Source organism: Melopsittacus undulatus, unplaced genomic scaffold, assembly GCF_012275295.1.
Source record: "Melopsittacus undulatus isolate bMelUnd1 unplaced genomic scaffold, bMelUnd1.mat.Z mat_scaffold_462_arrow_ctg1, whole genome shotgun sequence".
NCBI classification, from domain to species: domain Eukaryota; kingdom Metazoa; phylum Chordata; class Aves; order Psittaciformes; family Psittaculidae; genus Melopsittacus; species Melopsittacus undulatus.
Window position 1 is genome coordinate 22,489 of NW_022994344.1, and position 20,423 is coordinate 42,911.

Consider the following 20,423-nt stretch of genomic DNA (forward strand, 5'->3'; position numbering starts at 1 on the left):
TGGCACTGAAGTGACAAACACAAACTAGTGATTTTGTTTTACATGGTGCACCAGCTTTCACTGCAAAGACAAACTTTTTCTTTTTCCAACTGTATCCTGACAAGTAAGCACAAATGAAAGATTAAAAGGTAAGATCAAGCTTCTGCTTGAAGGTTTTTGAAAATCACACTGTTTCATCTAGTACCTACCCCCTAGCTCCCCACCTTATTATCTTAAAGTGCTTCTTTTTATGCCTGCATTAGAAGAGCCAAAGGTAACCTGTCAAGAGCTGTAAAATCTTTCAAGTCTTGTTTAAGTGCTCCTATGCTGTAGTGCCTTATTCCAGGAGAAAAACCCTGCTAGTCATTGGATTCACTGTAGGCAAGCTTGGCAAAAATTGAAAACATGGTGTAAACTGGTAGTGTCAAAAATACGTAAGAGTAATGCACAGTAGGTGTGTGCAGCTACAATTTTTGGCCAACTTCTGTAACTCTGGATCCTTCAGTAATGTTGACTTGCGTAGCCTTAGCACAGTTTGGCACTAGCAGCCACATCCGTGCACTGCTGTGCTCAGGCTACTTACTGCTGATGAATGGAATCACCCCATGGTTACAGGAGGAAAGCAGTGGTTCCTCATCTTCATTAAAGACTACTCTGGTCATTTTCTGACTGGCCTCTTACCAAGTATAAGTGTTTTAACCAGCAAGGGTGACAATTTTTTTAGCTTGTCTCTTCACTGAAGTAAAAAAAATACTATTTAGGCTGGGGCTGTTGCTGTTAGGATAGCAAAGTTGTTGGGTTTGGGTTCTTTTTGTGTGTGTTGGGTATTCTTATGGTATTTTGGTTCTGTTAAAGCTGAAGGGAGTTGTAAGTCAGCTAAGAGAAAACAAAATGGTTATTTAAAAATCACAATTACTACCTCCTGTATATATAGATTTCTTTCTACCTTGCTGGCCTCCCTGTGGCAGTGAAATTTGCTGTACATTTTGGAAGTGTGTGCTCAGAGGAGAGAGGTGGCAGAAGCCATCCTGTCCCATGTCAGTGCAGAGCAAAGAGCATCAAGCAGAGCCTTTGCAGTTTTGCTGGCCTCGAGGAGGGAGGCAAGAGCTCAAAGCCAAAGAAGTGACACCAGTGACAGTGGCTGCCTGCCAGCAGTGTGACAGCCTTGTTTGTTTTCTAGCTGTTTTCTATCTCACCTTAAATTTGTGAAAGTTAAGAACTTTGCTGTAATAATAAAAAGCCTCAGACTGATTTCTGCTAACTTTTTAATGCCATGCTGCTAAATGCAAAGTTTATTCTGCTCTTGTTCAGTTTATTTCCATTGGCATTGACTGTCCCTTTGGATTAGGGCTGTTAATGAAGTAACATGACTCATACTTACCTTAAACTGTGTTTTAAGCATTAAATTCATATACTTCCTTAAGATTTAAGACAACCTTTTCCCAAGGCTCTGGAATAAATCACTGAGTCTAAAATGTGTGACTTTAATAATGTTTCTAAAGGATGTATGTTTTTTTTTTTGGTTGGTATCTTGTTTGCCCTTATGCTGTGTAGTGATTTCTTCCTCACTCTTCCCCCTCAGTGTAGTAGCAGCCCCAGCTTGAGTGCTGTAACTTGTGGAAGGCTGAACTAGGGGGTGAATCAGATGTGTGTACCTGTGTATTAAAGAGGCCGTTTTTCAAATCTGGTTTGGCTTTTCCAGGCTGAACAGCTTTGTCTTACCTCTGTTGCTGCTTGGCAGAGCCTGATAACTCATCTTTCAAACTGTACTTTCAAGCTGCTTCCCAAGAGGTCGTAAATAATTTAGCAGAGTTAAGGGCACGGTCTTGATCTTATCACTTTTAACATCTGTGGTGTTTCTTAGTGCAGAAGGAGTCAGTGACTGGTCTTCCTTGAGACATCAGTATTTCAGGCAAGTTTCCCAATCATTCAAACATTGTAGACAAATATATTTTCATATCTATTCTTAATCTACAGGGAAGGCTGAGAGAGACTTATTTCTATGATTACTCTATTTGCACTGCATCCTTTGATTACCACACTATCTAAAGAAACGTACCTGCACCGCTCTGCCTGTGTGGTTTGTCAAGAGCAGGAGCTGTCTCCTGTTCTGCTCTGGCACAGAGAGGTAACAATGGCCACCAGCCACACTTGTTCACAGCAGCAGCCCTGTTTGACCAGAGAAACTGGGTAATTAAATGGAGTTGCTGAATAGCTGAAAATCATTCCCGAGGTCTTTCCCATAGTTGAGATGAAAGCAGCAAAGAAAATGGGACAAGAATTCTGCAGGGTTGAATTTCCTCTCATACAAAAGCTTATGAGAGTGATGATTTTTCTGCATGTGTGAGAATGTTGTTACTAGCCTGGTCCTTGGATAGTAGTAGTAAAGCTTTATTAACGCTGGACTCCTCTCTTTGTTGGAAACACTCTGAGGACCAAGCAAGACATTGCAGGGTGGGTGGTTGGTCTTTGACCTAAAGTTCAAGCCTGGAGCTTGAGTAGAACTGTACTTTTTTCTGAAGTGAGTGACTGTATCTTCTATTTACCTGTGCTGGTGGTATGGTTTAACCCCAGCCAGCAGCTAAGCACCACACAGCTTCTCTCTCACTCCCCTCTGCCAGGATGAGAGAGAGAATCAGAAAAGCAAGAGTGTGGACTCATCCACAGGTCACAGTCCCTTTGACTTGAGCTTTAACCTGCTGAGTACAGCAGCACAGAAACAGCAGTGATGCCCTGGCCATCTGCTAGCACAGGCACATTGCCATGGCTGTTATCAGAATGTCTCCCGGGCATAGCAGAGGAAGATAAGAAGAGCAGCAAAAGCAAAAAAGCAGCCACTAACAAAGCATGAGACTTATTTACACTAAGACAAGCAAGGCCTGCGGCAAGCACAGAAATCCAACGGTTAATAGCTAAATTGCAATAACACCTACAAATTTGATTTAGCATGTTCCAGTCACTTTGGGTACCAAAAAGGACTGCCATGGTTCAACCCCAAATGGCAAATAAGTCCCACCCAGTTGCTCACCTCCCGCCTGATAAGATGGGGGAGAGAATCTGAAGGGTAAAAGGGAGGACACTCTTGGGTTGAGATAAAAAACAGTTTTTAATAGGTAAAGCAAAAGCCGCACATGCAGGCAGAGCAAAACAAGGAATTAATTCACCATGTTCCATTGTCAGGCAGGTGTTCAGCCATCTCCAAGAGAGTAGGGCAGGTGTGATAGGTATTTGGAAAGTCGAACACCAGCACTCTGGACGTTCCTCCCCTTCCTTCTTCCCCCAGCTTTACATGCTGAGCATGACCCCATATGGTCTGGGATATCCCTTTGGTCAGTTGGGGTCAGCTGCACTGGCTGTGTGCCCTCCCAAATCCTTGTGCATCACTAGCCCTTGCTGGTGGGGTGGTGTGAGGAGCAGAAAAGGCCTTGGCTCTGTGTAAGCAACTGCTCTGCAGCAACTAAAACATCCCTGTGTTATCAACACCATTTCTAGCACAAATCTGAGCTGCTTTGGGGAAAATTAACTCTATCACAGCCAAAACCAGCACAGCTGATTATGGAAATGCTGATTAAACCTGAAAACTATTTTGCACATGGATATTCATATTAAGAGTTTTGCCATATTTGTTTGTTACTGAAAGATAATATCAGTACTTTTGGTCTAATGTTGGCTCTGCAAAAATACTTTTATTTTCCCACCTGGAGACAATTATCCAGTAAAATCTGTATAATATTTTGCAAGCAGTTATCAGGCAATGACTTCAGTATCATTTTGAAGTTGTCGCACCCAATGTTACTTCCCACTTGTTGCACAAGCTGTGGCTGACTCCAGAGCTTTGTCTACCTGAGGTTTCTCTAAGCAGCCAGACCAGTTCCATCTGCTGCCCTCCGAGCTCGTCACTGAATGGTTTGTGAAAACGTGGCTTGTTATGAATTTCACACAAGCTGCTCGCTGTCAGGAGTTGTGCAGCATTGCCACTGCCATCCCAAAGCCTTTCTTGCTCTGTGGTATCAACACATGACCATGACAAAGGTAAGACTTCTTATGTGTTAAGAAGCTGGGAAAAATCAGGACTATGTGCTGTTATTGCATAGATATTCACAAATGTGCAGTGTGACGAGTTCAGTAAAAGATATTTGATTGCACAGTGACTCTGGATTTTTTAATGCCAGTTCAAGTTGACAGTGTTAGTCCACAGGCTGTGAAAAGTATTTATTGGATGCAGAAGACCTCTCACTTTCAATGTGTGGGCTGCAAGACTGCAGTTCTTCTGCCTTCAGAGAGCTGCTGGTATGGCAGGACTGATGGTGGGCTGGCCTAGCATCTGCTTTCCCATGGCTGGTGTCTGTATAGGGCAGGAAAGTAAGGATGCAGAGCTAGGGCTCAGATGCCGCTGCTGAAGTTCCTATAAGCACCAGGTGTCTATGGGGTCAATTGGATAATGTTTCTGAATAAAGGCAAGGGCTACAGGCCAACCTGAGTTAAGGCAATATCTTTTGACGTTAATGGTGAAGCTGTAATGTTAAAAGGTGTACAGATTCAAGGAAGGTGTATGGGTGTTGTTCTGTGGATATGGAACAGCTGGGAGATACCAAATGGGCTGGCTGTGTTATTTCAGAGCAATGTATTTGTGCTGTCACTCAGCTTCTGGTCAATTGCCCAGGTTAGACTGCAGTGAAGGCTGTTCGTGTCTGCTAGGCAAGTGAGTAAACACATCCCTTGGTTTTTGGCCCTCGTGTCTTTATGTGGTCAGTCCTTGCTCAGCCTCATCCATACAGCAGAGGACCACGTTGACCAGGGTGTTGTTCCATCTCAGAGACACAGGGATAGGTCAGTGGGCAGAGAGGTGCAGGGGGCTTCCTCTGCCAGCCTTGGGTGCCAGGCCAGCCCCGCAGGTGTGTGGCATGAACTCCTCGCTGACTCACTCACCTGCATGCCAAGTGTTCATCTACCTCCTCAGAGAGCATTCTGTTCTCAGCTTTATCTTCTTGCTCCTGATCTGTCTACTGCTGAACCCATGACATGATCCAGCAGGATAGGGTGACTGACACAGCAGGCAAATGGTACACTAAACTTTTTTTGCTTTGCACATCCTTCCCATGTGATAGTTGGAATCCTGTTGTTGCCAGCAGGAACTGCAGATCGTCACTTTATTTTCACCTTTTGGCAAAAAGGATCCTGATATTGCAGTCTGATAGTAGAAGGCTGATGTCGCTCCCTGGCTCACCCATGCAAGGAAAGAGCATTCCAGCAGAAAGGCCAAAGGCTAACCAGGCAGAGAGCAGCAGGCAGCACAGGGGATCAAGTTCCACCTGCCAATAGACTAAAGGCATGCCTGCCCCAGACAGGAACCCTGCTCTGTGCTGTGAGCCTGCCATCCCAAACAGGGACATGCACTGGTTAAAAACTACCCTAGCGAGGCAGATCAGGAGAGGTTTCAGCCAGTGCAGCTACTGAGAGAGACACCCAGGGCTCCTCAGTGTCATCCACTTAGCAGCAGCCCCAGGGTTTGAGCGTTGCATGCAGGGAGTCATCATTTTTGGGGACACCCCAATTTTGCAGGAGGAGGCTTGGCTTTTCCTGGGAGCTGAGGCAGTGCCTGGCAGCTAGTGGCATCTCTGGGAGACTGAACTGGCCCCAGCTGTGGAGCTGTCCCCCCCCGTGGGTCACCAGCACAGGAAAATTACTGGGTACAATCTGCTGTTCTGGCTCTGGAGATAAACAGAGGACTTCAGTCCAGAACGGTACCTTACAGAAGCAATAAAGTCTCTTTAGGAACTAAAAAACAAACAACAACCACACTTGTATTGCTGCTGGAAATGCACTACCTTTTGTCACTGCAAAGTAAAGGTAGATCTGTCTGAGCTTTGCTCATTAAATGTTCCTGAAGGCATTTTTTATCTATATGGGTTCATTGGAAATGGAGCTTTGCAGAGGAAAGTGTCTGTGTGCCATAGCCCAAGGAGCCCGGCTTGCACCAGGATGCTTGTCCTGCTTGCTGTGGGACTAAACACACACACTGGGGATGCTCTGTCTGTATGGGGGTCCCACAGAGCCCAGGCCCTCTCCCTCAGTCACTGCCAAAGCTGTGCTACAGCCATGCCCATGCTCAGCTGTGAACCCAGTCACCGTGTCTTGCCTGCTGGGGCCCCAGCTCGGCCTCAGGGCTGCCCTGACTCTGCACAGTGAACTGCACAGTTTTCTCCTCACACCACACTGCTTCATCAGTGAAGTCAGGTTTGTGGTTTGTTTATCTAGGCATTTGTAATGGAGGACACAAAGTATGATGGGGATGGCTGGAAGGGGGATAGGAGGGAGGACTGCAGCTCCCTGCTCAGCTGGGTATAACCACTACATCAAGCAGCAGCTCCTGCAAATATGGGCCATCCCTGTGCCTTCCTCAAGGTTGGGGGAAATTATGAGGGAGACCCACGTGTTGTAGCTATGTCCAGCCACTGCTTTGGTTGGTGCCTGGTGGATGTAGTGCTAGAGGAAGGTGAGTGAGGGGAGAGCCTGCAAGACCTGACCCGTGGTGTGGCAGTAAGAAGCACAGCCAACTCCCCTGCCATCACTTGTGCTCCCCTGCCATAGTCATAGGAAAAAGTCTACCCCTATTCAGGGGGAAAGCCAAGTGCTGTTTGCACTACAGGTTACACTACTCTTCCCCCCAGCTAAAAAGTTGCCATAGCTACTTCAAACAAATACATCTTCTTTTACACCTGCCAACCCTCAGGTTTTGGAAAAATGCTGCCTCTTCCAGCGATAACCAGCTGGGTTTGTATGGCCAGACAAAAAAGCAAGTGGCCTGCATGCACCAACCACCCTTATATTCCCTACATTATGTGGTTTGTAACAGACGCTTCATATCCACGAGGAAAGGGGAGTGAAGGCCATGTGCTGATTCACAGTGACACCACTCTGCTTTTTGAACTCACCATGATAGAGGAATGTGCTGACCAGGGCAAGCAGAGCAGGTCTGATCCGTGAAAAGTGTGAAATCTGGTGAGTTTGGAGCTGCTTGTGCCTTGGGCTCCTTCCACAGTCCTCCTAAGAAAAGCATGTCTGCTCTCCCCCTGCAGAAAAGCATGTCTGCCTCTGGAGCATAGCTTTCTTACAGTCACCAGCAGCAGATGCGCTCAAAGTATCTGTGGGTTGTACAAGCAAATGCTGACCTCTCACAAAGCAGGAGGGCCTGAAGGGCTTCCTCAGCGCAGTAACAAAAATGTAACTTTCTTAATGCATTTCAGTCTTGGACTGTGCAAAGCTAGTTTGATTTTTAAATTACATGGAAGGGAAAACCATGGATTTCTTCCCACTTGGTACATCAGATCTGGGAACCTGATTTAAAACCTGATTGTCCCCAGATAAAAATTCACCAAAGGGGTGTCTCTGTGGTCACAAAAGATGTCCCCAGCACCCAGAAGTAAAACCTGAGTGCTGTGTCCCTTCCTGACCTTGCCAAGGTGAGTTACATAAAACCACCTCTGCAGAGTCTTTTTGATGACGCTTTAAAAGCAGAGGTTCTTTCCCTGTGCATGGGCATGAACTCTCTGCCACACCTTCATATGAGAGCAAGGAGCCATCCCAGTGTTCCCAGCCACCCCTGTCACTCCCTGTGCCTCCCTCCCCCTCTTTTTATGGCCCTGGCCGGTTCTCTCTGGTTGCTGCTTCTCAGCCTGAGGACACTGCTGTTTAGTCAGCGGGATCATGCAGGGAAGAAACCGCAAGGTAAACTGTTCAGATAAAGGGCAGTACGGTGCAAGCTGGAATGGAAGGCTGTGTGATGTGCTCTTGTATGCTCTTTCAACTTAGTAATGCTTACACAAGCACCACAGGATGGCAAGGTAGGATTAGGTACCCACAGGACATGTTTTCACTATGTGCACAGGCTGTGATGCCCCTGGTGTGCCTGTGTGGAGTGGAAGCATGACCATGGATGCCCGTGCAGACCCCAGCCAGTCCCCCATGGGTCAGCTCCTCCTCTGAGCTCGGCTCAGGCACAGGCAAAGCAGGAGAACCCATGTCAAAATGTTCTAATCTGCCCAGGGCAAACCCAGTCACTTGTGCCAGCACAGCTGATGATGCTGAACACAGACTAAATAGCAGCTCCAATAGCAAATGTCTCGAGCATCCTCATTGGATGTAGCTACAGCTTTTACCTTGCCCCAGAAAAGGGCAAGTGGGGGGATTTTCTATTTTCCCTAGTCTCCAAGCTTGCCATTTAGAACTTCTCTGAAAAAACCTTTCATTTAAAAAAACCTACTTCTCTAAACAAAATATTTTATTTAAAAAAGATCTTCTGTCCCCCCCAATACCCATCTAAATCTGGGTTTAATTTTAGGTTGAAAAGATCACCATTTATTGTTGTTTGGTCACTGAAGGGAAGAACCTTAATCTTCAATGTGGCCTCACTTGGAGCACACACTACCTCAGGAGGTAGCCAGAAAGGGTGTCTGGGTTATTCTGTAACTGCAGTGCCCAGGAAACGCAATTCTTGCAGGGGTTAGGGTTATTTGCAGCCTCTTTACAAGAGACCTCCATGCTCTGCATCACGTCAGACAGTCCACAAGATTCTTCTGCAATGGATTACCTCTGGCAATGTTTTCCAGAGAGTTCATTTATTGCAAAAAGACCAAAGGTAATGTCATCCCTGTGCTAATACTGACACCAGTTGTGTCTTTGAAAGGTTTACTTCCAAAATAAGCATTCCAAAAAGCCTTATTCTCACCTGAATGTCTGAATAGGAGTGAAGTTTCCTTCATGATTGTGTTCTGGGAGTGCACAGCCCCAGCCTGGGCCATGTGGCTCTGTGCACTGCCCTGGCTTTGGGAAGGAGCAGGTAAAGGAGGGATCGAAATTCCCATGGGGTTTTCGTCTTTCAGTAAATCTGCACTCACATAGTGTTCTAAACACCCAGCCAGCATTCAGGAATCACCATGGAGCAGAAGCTGTTCACTGCTCTTGGCTCTTTTAGTGTTAAAGCAGCTGCACGAGGAGCTGGAGCTAGCAAGGTTTTTAGGGCTGGAGGTGGTGTGGAGACTAACCAGAGGTTCCCAGAGGACATAGTCTGTATCAGACAGCATCTAATGTAATATACCATAGCTACCATTGCTTATACCTGATTCAGCAAGGCACATGTTGACACAGACAAGCTGGGTTTTAAGCAGAAGACACGAAATCAGATCAGAAATGAAAGTATAAAACCACAACAGGATCACTGAGAGATGGGTTGACAGCACTTCTGAAGATAACTGTGAATTAAAACTAACAACAAATCGCTCATCTTTTTTTATACCCCTATTATTCATGCTTGGAGAGCAATCAGGTGCTGGGCATTCTTAGGCGTGGGGCAGGACCCAATCAGCGTCCTCATGCGGGGTGCTTACCACAGCCCATTGGTGTCCCCTGCCACCAGGTGCATATAAGTTCAGGTCTGGAGTGCAGCGAAGGCACGCAGCTGATACGCTGGAGGTGGTAAGTATGGCTTAACTATTGCAGAGCACTGATTTTCTAATGGCAGAGTGCATGGGAGCCATGCCCTACTAATCAGGTAACTTTGTTGTGGAAAAGCAGGCAAAGGGGATGAATCTGATAGCCTTTGCTTCTCAGCCTGTTCAAAGGTTGACGCTGATCCAGGGAGTGTCTGCGCTTTCAGAAAGGTCTGAATGAAGCTGAAACTTGGGGAGGTTCTGGCTTTCTGTTACATGGCCAGTAGGGTGGTGGAGACGGCTGTCTGGGGAGCTTGTGGAGCCTCCATCCACGGAGGTTTTCAAGGGAAAAAAGCCCTGAGCAACCTGGGCTGATGGTAGCACTGACCCTGCTCTGAGCAGGAGGCTGGACTGGGCACCTCACAAGATCCCTTCCAGCCTGGGTCAGGCCATGATTCTGTTAAACTGATGTTGTGTTTGTCTTGCTCAGTGATAGCAGTGCTGGGGTTTTCTTTAAATAGAGCAAGAAAATGTCATTTTGCTTTGGATGGCGCAGGTTCACGTGAAACGCTGCTGAGTTCATCTTACTTCCCCTGTGTATGAATTAATGAGTGTCTTGATTTTCTTCCTTTTGATGTTATCAGCGCAGTCTGATAACCTAATAATTACAGTCTGCTATCTGCAAAGTACTCTATAAACATTAGCCTATGCTCTTTGTCATACATTTTCAGTGAGCGGCAACAACTACAGGACAGTTACATGCTTGGTATCTTGGCTTGCCTCCCAGCTCCAACAGGTATTTCCATTTATCCTTTGTCCAGTGCCACATCAAGCTTCTCTATCTAGAAAAGTAACAAGGCCATGGCAGGGTACCTACCACAGGTCAGATGTTTTTGACAGCCTGATCAGATGATCACTTTCATCAGATGAAGTTTCAGGCAGGGGTTAGGAGTAGCACTGGGACAGGGGGTTTCCAACTAGATGATCTTAAGGTCCTTTCCATCCCTAACTATTCTATGATTCCATAGTAGGTGAGAGTTTTGGTAATCAAGAGAGGACGTATCTTTGATTTATGACATAAAATGACTAAAATGGCACTGGAGGCAGTGTGGGGAGACATTTGCACTGAATATTGTTCCTTTCAGCCATTCCTGGCTGCAGTCAGATTTTCCATGCCCCTTTCTGCTCACATTTGCCACCCAGCCTGCATGTTTATGGAAGTGACTGCTGAGACCATCAGCAGGGGAGCAGCTCACTGATGCCATGTCAAGGCCTCCAAAAGCTAGGGGAAAGTCAGATTCTTCCCACTGGTACTGTACCAAGTAATCTGCCATCTCATACAGAGAGTATTGGGGTTCCTACAATTCAGGTAATTTCTAAGGTTACCTTCAGAACCACAGTCGTTTCAGACCCATCTTAATTTAAATCCAGACCCTGGGCACAGTGATGCAGAGATTTTTGAAGTGATTCGTAACTAGGAGGAGATCTGTGCAGTGCTGCAGCACCACACCAGGAATTAACCAGCCCGTGAGGGGATACATGAGAAATCCTCCAGCAGAGAGGAATGTAGATGTTGACAAGGGCCAGTTCTTGTTTCTTTGCTCTCCAGGCATCTAAGAAAGCACATTTGTATCTGCTTTGGGTGAGCAAACAAATGAGAAACCAATTCTTGCCATTTTTATTATATCAGATGTTAAGGGGACTGAACACAATGAGCAGAATACAGTCATTATTTTAGAAGGCAAAAAGCCAGTAATGCTCTTCCTTCCATGCAGTCCTCCAGCACCAGCTACCTCAGCATGGCATGCTGCCTGCAGCTCCTGGCTTTTGGGCCAGGTTGGCTTCTCCAGGCAGGGGTGATGCTGCAGCCTGTGGCACTTCTTGGTGGCAGCAAGGTAGGAGCTTGAATGCTGCTGTCTTCAGGTGTGTGCCTGAAGGGCTTCAGTGTGCTCCTGAGCCCCCAGGGGAGCCCCCAGGGGAAGATGGGGCACAGGCAGCATGCCCCATTTCCCTCCAGTGGGGGCTGGAGGGAAAGGGGGCTTATGTGGTGCCCCACAGACAGTGTCAGCCTCCCTTGGGCTGATAATGTCAGCAACATGCTGGCAAAGAGGGAAAAGACCCACAAAAGCAGCTCTAATAATTTCAGCCCCCTACCTTTCCTCTCTTTCTGCCTCACTGTGAAATGGTCAAGATGGGCATCACCAGGAAAAAGAAAACGAGAGAAAGAAAGATACTTGTAAACCAGTTTGCCTCCAGTTTGGTTGGTAACCAGTGACCTCAGTCATGAAAGTGTGCAAGCACCTCTGATATGCTGCAGCTTATCTCTTCTTTACCCACAGATGACTTTTGCTCCTTCCCAGTTAATTCATTAGGCAAACACGGATTTGCTGGGGGAGACACACTCAAGGCCAACACAAATCCTGTCTTGCAAGGAAATAACATTTTCATTATTTTTCCCTTAATCTTGCCAAGAAGGAGCAGATGGGAGATAAAGGGAGATAAAGCACTGGGAGATAAAGTTTGCTGGAAGAGATGTTGGCTGCAGGGCCCAAGCCATTTTGTCATGACCATCCTTGCACCTTCGTGGTCTCTCTCTGCTGTGAGACTGGGGTGGTGTGCCCGGAGGAGAAAAGGCAGCTCAGTGGCTGATGTGAAGGCAATCCAGTGTCTGCTGCCTGCTGCCCTGCTTCAAGCTGCAGTCATGGGGTCAGGAGGCAACATGAGGCTGTTGACGTCCATCCTCAGAGATTCCCTAGGGCTTCTGGCTTAGAAGCAAGCCTGACAACACACTGTGGTGCTGCTCGAACACCAGAGCACCAGTGTGGTGTACTTCTGTGTTTCAGGGACAGACTAACACCCAGAAGCAAACCACAGCCACAGCCTCCCGGCCAGTGTGGAATCCACCGGGAAAGCACGACGTTTTCCTGGAAGCTGCTTCCAAGGAGCTCAAGCCAAGTGGGTGAAACGGGCAAGCAAGCAGGAGGATGGCAGAAACGGTAATTCAAGCTGCCTTTGGGCTCACGTGTGGAGGACACAGACAGCTTAGGTCATGACAACCCAGCCACAACAGCGTGCTGGCTTCTGGTTTGGCCGCTGTGACTCAGCTGGGCTCTGCAGGCACAGCAGGCAGCTCGGGTAGCCAGGAGCGGCAGAGCCGTGCCTTTGTGGCCTGGGATGAAGAGGATGCTGTGTGGACCTGCTGGTCTCCGCTATCTGAGCTGTGTGTGTTGGCTCCAGCATCCTCCTGTCAGTGGCCCTGAATTCCCTCCTGCAGGGCAGTAGCCAGAGTGGCTTTCCCACATCCCCTCCACTTCAAATGGCTGTAGACCTGGTCTTTCTGCAGGCAACCCTCTGTGTTTAGAACTTGTTTAATCCTTTTCTTTTTCCCGTTTTACCTGCTCTGCTCCTACAGTTGTTCCTGATAATTTTATTTTGCCTTATTATTTGAAGCTGAGAACCAAAAAAGTGTTTCTCAGTCACCCAAAAATTCCCCTAGGATCTACAGCCTGCTCTCACCACCAGAATCATTCTCTAAGCTGTTTTACTGTGGAACTTGCTCTGTACCCCTGAGCACCTTTGCTGCCCTTTCCTGAAGTTTTGTTTCTATCAATTCTCTTTTTTCACTTTTAACACACTAAGATGACAGAGTATAGGTGTCCTCTGCTGCTTTGAGGCCATTCACTACCACCACACAAGTATTCTCAAATGATTGCTGGGTAGACTTACCCGCAGTTTTTTCACTGTTAGAGTGAAAAATACTGCTCTTGACAGGATAATTAATTACAAAGCATTAAATTTTCTAGTGGGAGGGATGCTTCAATGTACATTAGAGCAGGGGAAGATTGACTGGAGATGGTGACCAGATGATTATTTACCATGTATATGGTCTATTATACCATTCTGCAAGAGCAATTCTATGCATCTGTTAGAATCAGGTGTTTGAAATGCCAGTAAGGATGCCCCACGCAGGCTGCCTTCACACCTAGATGTCACTTCTTGCCTTCCTCAATGATTGCCAAGGTGCCTGCCTGCTTTTCCTGACTGCTTGTCCTCCCAGGTGATGGTGGGTCTCTATTTCCACAACCCAGGAGCTGACCAAGCTGTGTCCACTCATGAACGGCAATTATGTGCTAAATCATGAAAACAAAGCTGACAGCTCCTGGGTTCTTCCCAACTTGCCCAGTAAGTGCACGTGGACACCTACAACGCCTGCCTCCAAGTCTCCACACTCCTGCGTGCCCTTGTAAGTAATTCTTTCATGCTGGTTATTTCAGAGTGCAGACAGTATCTTTTTCTGAAGTACTGTTGTTACACTGGGATGGTCATGACCTGAAGTCAGTAGTTACTTGTCAGTATGAAGCAGTTTGGAGCATCTTATTTTAGAGGAATTCAGATGAACATATTTCAGAGGTAGATTTCAACCAGGGTCTTGTACACATCCGCAAAGTGGACTCTGCGAGGTCTGGTGTTGCACAGCACAAATGAAGGCACTTCCAACAGGCTGGAGGAGGTGCAGTAATGGCTCTCCTGGCTGCAGTGTAATGCATGCTTACACCCCAAAGCTGTGCACCCATCCTGCTCTACAGCACAGTCAGTAGCAGTCACGCAGTTGAAGGGTTGTGGCTTGGCTACCCTTCTTCATTCAAACAGTCTGAAGCTGTGTGTGAGAAGATTTCAGATCACTAGCAATGTCTTTTCTGATGGCTAAGAGACTTTCATGAAAACCAGGGCCTGTGCTTTAAAATAGAAAATGGTCGACACGGAGGATGCCCATTATGTGTAAGCAACACAAGGGTGCAGAGCAAAGCAAAGTCATTGCTCTGAGTGGTTCTTGTCCTCACAGCAGCATGTTTCCTCCCAGGGTGAGATAAGCCTGCCAAAGTGCTCAGACTAGACTCAATGAGAGGCACTTTAATAGCCTGGCAGAGCAGACACAGACAAGCTATTAAAGATAAGGTTGTCCTATAAATGTCAGGGGAGCTGCAGACACGTCCCTGCGGTGCCAAAGATGTAAAACATGACTTACCTCAAGCATGTGAGGAACTGGAGCCCATGGGAGGTGCGGCTCTGCTCTGCCTGGATGCCTGCCAGCCGGGAGCCAGCTGGAGGAGGGTCACACCACGTGCCCGTCAGACCACGGCCAGAGCACAGCCACTGGTGTGTGCGGAACCCAGAACCACCTCCAGCTCTGGCTCAGGAACTGGGGAAGAGTGGAATCCACAGCCTTATTGCTGATCTGGCAAATATGCATCTAGGCATGCTCTCAGTGCAACCCCTGTAGCTGCTGCCTGAGGACAGGACCAACTCTTCTCAGTCAAACTGGGGCTTTTCTCTCAACCAGCCAGGATAGTATTTCTGGCTTTTAACAGTTTAGCATTAAGGTAGCAGGAGATGGGCAGCTGGAGGAGGGGGGCACTGCGGCAGCCCCATGTCCAGGAATCAGGCACTGGGGTCTGGATGAGGGGCTTATGCAGCATCGCTGGGACAGAGACTGAAACATAACGCACTGTACAGCAGGATGCATCCCACCATTTGTTGCAGCAATGAATGGAAGGGGTGGTTTGGTTTCTCCTCTCTTGGTAAACCACAGATAGCACTGAAGTAGCAAAAATCTCTGGATTTTCTGAGATTCCTGTGTGAAACTTTGTTGATTTCTGGGGGTAAAAGCAGAGGATGGGGGCAGAGGGAGATGTTATTTTAATTAAGAAGACAAGACATTATTTTAACTAAGAGTATTAATTATTTAAATTTTTCCAACTACACAGAGCTAGACTGGCTCTGAAATCCCTTGAGCAAATTCTGACCCACCATAATCTCAACAGCAACCACTTTGTTTGCCAGGATTGATTTTTTCCCTGGACATCCATGAGTAAAAGCAGAAATCCTGGGGAAATAACATCCTTGTCCCCTGCAGTCCTGAACAGATAGCAGCAGCTGCAGGACTAGAGTGTCTGCACTGCATCCTTTAGAAGCACCAAAGGTGTTTGCCACAGACACTTGTATTCCCATAGACCTGCTGCCTGCAGGCACATGCAGCTGGGGAAGGGGGCTGACCATGCTATGATTATTTATCTAGTAAAATATGGTCATTATTAAGAAAGGTATTTGATGGGAACCGTAGAAAATCTGCTGGTGGCAATGCAAACGAGCAGTCCAGTTTCTGGTTACCATCTCCACCCTCCCAGCAAGGCTTACCCTGGCATGCATCCCCTTCTCCCCTTGCTAGGGTCCACCCACTGCCGACCCCGGAGCTGCACAAGCATCTCAACATGCCGTATCACATCTTGCTGGGGTTCACATCTCATTCACCACAGTTATTAGGTGAAGGCAAATAAATGGCCTTGCTTTCTTCTCTCAAGCTGTCTTCCTGCAATATAGATGTGTAGTGTAATACACAGATAACTCTCTTGAAAGGCAGTTTTTAACTCTAGTTAAACATAGCCTGAAGGAGCTGAAGTCTCCCTGTGCTGTGGCTCAGCCCCACTGAAATCACTGAGCATTTGGTGGCTTTTAGAACAGATGGGAAATGGCTGCAGCAGTGGGGGAAGCTCATTTACTGAGTTATTGCCTTACATTTATCAGCACTCAGTAGAGGTTGCATTGTGTGCAGTAATACTTTTCATGGAGGGAGAGGTAACAGCACATGAGTAATACTCCATCTTTTCTGGGCTTGAGATGTAAGAAGGCTGGCTCCTTTTGGTGGTAAAGCCACTACTCCTGTACTCTTGCAAAGCAAGAAGTGTTTGTTTCATTCACTCTTGAAAAACACAGAGGGAAGTGTGTGTGTCTTTAAGTAAATCTGCATGTCATTCCTGCACCACATGGACTTTCTGTCAGCAGACAGCCATCTGCCTGGCTGTGATAGCTGACAAGGATAACTTGGGTTCAAGGTTCAAAGCATGATAGTAGGCAAGAGCTGTGCAAAGGAGAGGTGAACAGTGAGGGAGTGGGGCTTTGCCCCCCTGCTGAGAGAGAGACGTGCTGGCTCCCAACCAGGAGCAATACATTTGTGGTCTCAATAAAAGCAGCCCTCATCAATCTTTCCCCTTTGTCTTTTAAAAGCTCAGGGACATGAGTCCTCTCACTGCATGGCAAGATGCATTGCCTTTGGGCAAACAAGTCCTTCATTCTGGTTTCAATTGCTTTGAGGTGGTTCTTGGCTTCTGCTTGAGCCTCAGACTAGCAGAACTGGAAGGCTGGATTCCACTGATCCAAGGGTTGGGTTTAATTATTTGCAGAAAGTACCCTCCAGAGTGTTCTGTGGCTTGGGCCCATCAGAAGGCTGGGAGCCATCCACACATGTGGCCAGGCTAGCAACAGATGGCCCTGAGGTAGCTGAAAATGTGAAGAACAGAGGTGGTGATGGGTAGGATGGAGGAAAGAGGAGGAGCCTTGTACTGTGCATGGCCTTCTGGCTATCTCACCCACTGCATCGAATCCTGAGGCTTGACAGCTCTTCTCACTGCACTTAATTACAGGCCTGGCCCAGGACCTTGCAGAACAAGATATTTCAGAGCAGCCCTGAAAATTGATTACCTTAATTTTTATGCAGAAGAATTAATAACTCATTGTAGGAGTGATGGAAAACCATCACTGGCTCCTGTTGTCATTAATTGTCAATGGGGACGTTTTCTCTTGGAGTCGGGTTGTCTGTCAGTGGCCTTGCTAAAGCTGCAGAAATCTCACTCAGATTTTATGTTGGTTCATGTTGCATAACAGTTGCTTTGATTTGATGTATTCCTCTTTTCTCCACTTCATTTCAGACCAGAAGAAAAGAAGATCTTGCCCAACATCCTGAAGAGAGTTGGCTGCACCCCAATGGTCCGGGTCAACAAGATTGGGAAGTCCTATGGGCTCAAGTGTGAGCTCTGTGAGTGTCCCCTTTCCACCAGGTTTTTCCATGCTGTAAGGTGAGGGTAACGGGTGGTGTTGGAGAAGGGCTTCAGAAGAGGCTCTGTGGAGAGCAAACACAGATGGGGAGGGACTGAGGTAGCATGTGTTGGGTTCTCCCACTAACTAGGTTAAACCACAGTCATCTGTCAGACCAGATAGGATGGTTTCAAGCTGCAGTGAACGGGGCAAATGGTAGTAGAAGCATCTCTCTTCCCACATAACTGAAGCATAAACTCAGAGCAGAGCTTGGCTGAACTTGCAGATGGATGGATGACATCCTGGCAACAGGCAGGGATGCTGCAGCACCTGCAGTAGCATGCTGTGTGCACAGAAGACTGGCCAAGCCTTCATGAAACACGGTGGCTAGGATGGGGTGAAGGGCACGGTGGGATCCTTCCCACAGCCTAGCTGGGCACAGGGAGCATCTCAGGTTGCAGGGACACAAACCAGCATAGCCCCTGGCTGCCAGACTGAGCTCCCATGCAGCAGGGACTCTGCTCTGCTGTGGCATCATCTCCACCAGGTCAGCTGGAGCTGGGCCAGGCGCTGCTGCTTGCTGCATCTCTGTCTGTGGAGCAGTGACAACTTCCCTTGGGGGCCTTCCCACAGTTCAGCCAAAGGGCTGGTTGCAAGGCCAGGTTTTCCAACAGGACCCAAGTTTTCCCCTCTTTGGGATGTTAGGACAACACTGGTGCTATCACATGTAAGAGTTGGTTTTAACATGGTTGCCTTCAGACATCAGGAGAGTAAGATTAGGCTCTCTTTGTGCATACAGACCTCTCAGTCTCCTTTCCTACAGCTTTTAATGCTATTAACTAATTTTAGACAATTAGGCAAAAAGACAGATGTTTCGGAGGCAGTCAGATTCATGAGCATTACATAGCTGGATGTGAAGGAATGACTCGATGAGTGCTCACAGTAAAATTTCACAGTAGAACTTTGCAGTCCTGTTTAGCAGCTGGGAATCCACACACCTGCCCATTGCCACCAGGCACACGGCTATGTGAAGCATGTTGTGCTCTTTGACCAGATCATCTCTCAGGATCTGGGATCTTCGGGTCCGTAATCCTGCAACATCCCCGTTGCACCACCTCTCACTTCCCAAAATGAGACCTCAGGGGATGTTAGGGGACAGTGGAACAGAGGTGGCAGAGGCAGGAGAACAGGTCCGCAGTGTCTGGTCCACCTCTGGAGCAGTCTGTCCCTTGGAGGTTGTTGCCTTAAGGACATGGGAAGATTTGGTGCCAACAGCAGCTGGGAGGCAGGGAGATCCCGTTTGCTGGGACGGTGTCTCCCTCCCCTGGCGCAGGAGGGGAAGGAGAGCAGAGCAGGCAGAGCAGCTGCATGGTCCTCCCTGAGCTGCAGGTCAGCACGGAGCCTCGTACCAAGCAAACACACGAATGCAGCCCTGCCGCATCGAGGGAGCAGTTACGGTTGGAGGTAATTACGTGGTAATCCCAGTGCCTCCGGGGATTCCTGTGTGTAGCTGGAGTTCTGGCATTATAACATGTAATGATGAGCACAAGGGGTATTATCCCCATTCTGGCTGCTCAGGTATCAGGTTGATTTCTCAGCCTCAAGTAGCTGTCTCTGCTAGGATGAAGTGAACGATGCCCAAAAGTACCCATTTCTCCCTGTTGTCTGTGAAAAAGAGCTCGGTATCACCTGTTCAGGTGTAGATGCTCATTAAAACCTTGGTAAGAAAAGCCCTGTCCCAAGTATGGGGGGCCTGAATAGGAACTGAGGTGTGCCTTGTGGTTTGAGTGTGCCTTGGAAAGCCCCCCTTTCTTGTGTTTTTTGGTAGCTTAGTGAAGAAGTTATAATTTTGGCTGACATTTAAAGGTGTTCTTTCTGTTGGTTGTTTTTCCTTATGGAGCCCATTCAGGAATACAGATCATCCTTACAGAAGGGCACCTTTTTAGCCATACCCCAGGAAAGACCCTGAAAACCTTACTGTTAACCCTGATAATACTGTGCTCAGAGTAACCACCTTATGTCCAACTGATTTTAAACCCATCCTAGACTTCCCAGCACTGACTGCTGCCTTCAGGGTGCTGCAGGTATATTAAAGATGGACTTTGAGCATCCCATAGTGGGTGATTTAATGGTGGGTAATGCTACGACAAGCTGTGGCACCCTGTCAGCAGATGGTGGATGTGCTCACCTGTGCAAAGGACCAGCCTACAGGGGAGGAATAGGTATTTTCAAATGACTGCAGCAAGGGCTGGGGGAGCAAGTAGCTGGTGCTCCTGGCTGTGGCTTGTCCCTGATGGAGCTTGCCCTTTCATTTCCAGTGGCAAAATGTGAGTACTTCAATCCGGGGGGCAGCATAAAGGACCGCATTGGCCTGAGGATGGTGGAAGATGCAGAGCGAGCTGGGATTATAAAACCAGGAGACACACTCATTGAACCCACTTCAGGAAACACAGGTGGGAACAGCAGGGATGCTCCCAACACCTGGGGACCCAGCAGGGTGGTATGTCAGAGGGGCTGCAGAGGGGTAGGTGTTCAAGGAGGTCTTGCATTTGGAGTTACATGGTCAGCTTGAGACCCCACAGCTCTGGCTCCATCCTCCCCTGGGCTCCATTCCCTGTGGCTGTGGGCATCCTGGGGTGCTGAGGTGCCTCGCTGCTGAAATTCGCAAGCACACTTGCACACGTGTGCCTGTTGGGCTACCTGTGCAGGGCAAACAGCCTCAGGAGCTGGAGGAGCTCAGGCACCCCTGGGTGTTTTTCAGGCTGGAAAGCTCTTGAATACCCAGAGTTTCCAAGGGAATGTTTCCCTGATGGGCTGGAAGATAAATTATCTGGATTGTTTCACTGCCATCCTATTGAGGCACCAGATCATGGTGGGGTGCAAAATGAGGGGGACAACAGAGGAGACTCCCCTCTATTCTGTAGCCTGTGCAGGAGCATTGGTGCAAGTTTCCATGTCTCTGCTGCACCAGCATCCTTGCCATGACAGGGACACGTATGTGCACAGTGTGCTTTCCTGCAAAAATACCCAGTGGAGGCTGTCAAGGTGCTCTGGACAGAGTGGAGACCATGTCCCTCTCTGCACTCCCCACCTCCTGCTCACTAGCCATGCAGAACAGGGTTCATCTATAGCCATTTTGCTCCTTAC

The 20,423-nt window shown here is 47.8% G+C and overlaps 1 pseudogene; it reads left to right on the top strand.

Moving 5' to 3' along the window:
- Positions 1-2,790: 2,790 nt before the first annotated feature.
- Positions 2,791-20,423, top strand: part of LOC117438538 (cystathionine beta-synthase-like) — a 32,537-nt pseudogene continuing 14,904 nt past the window's right edge.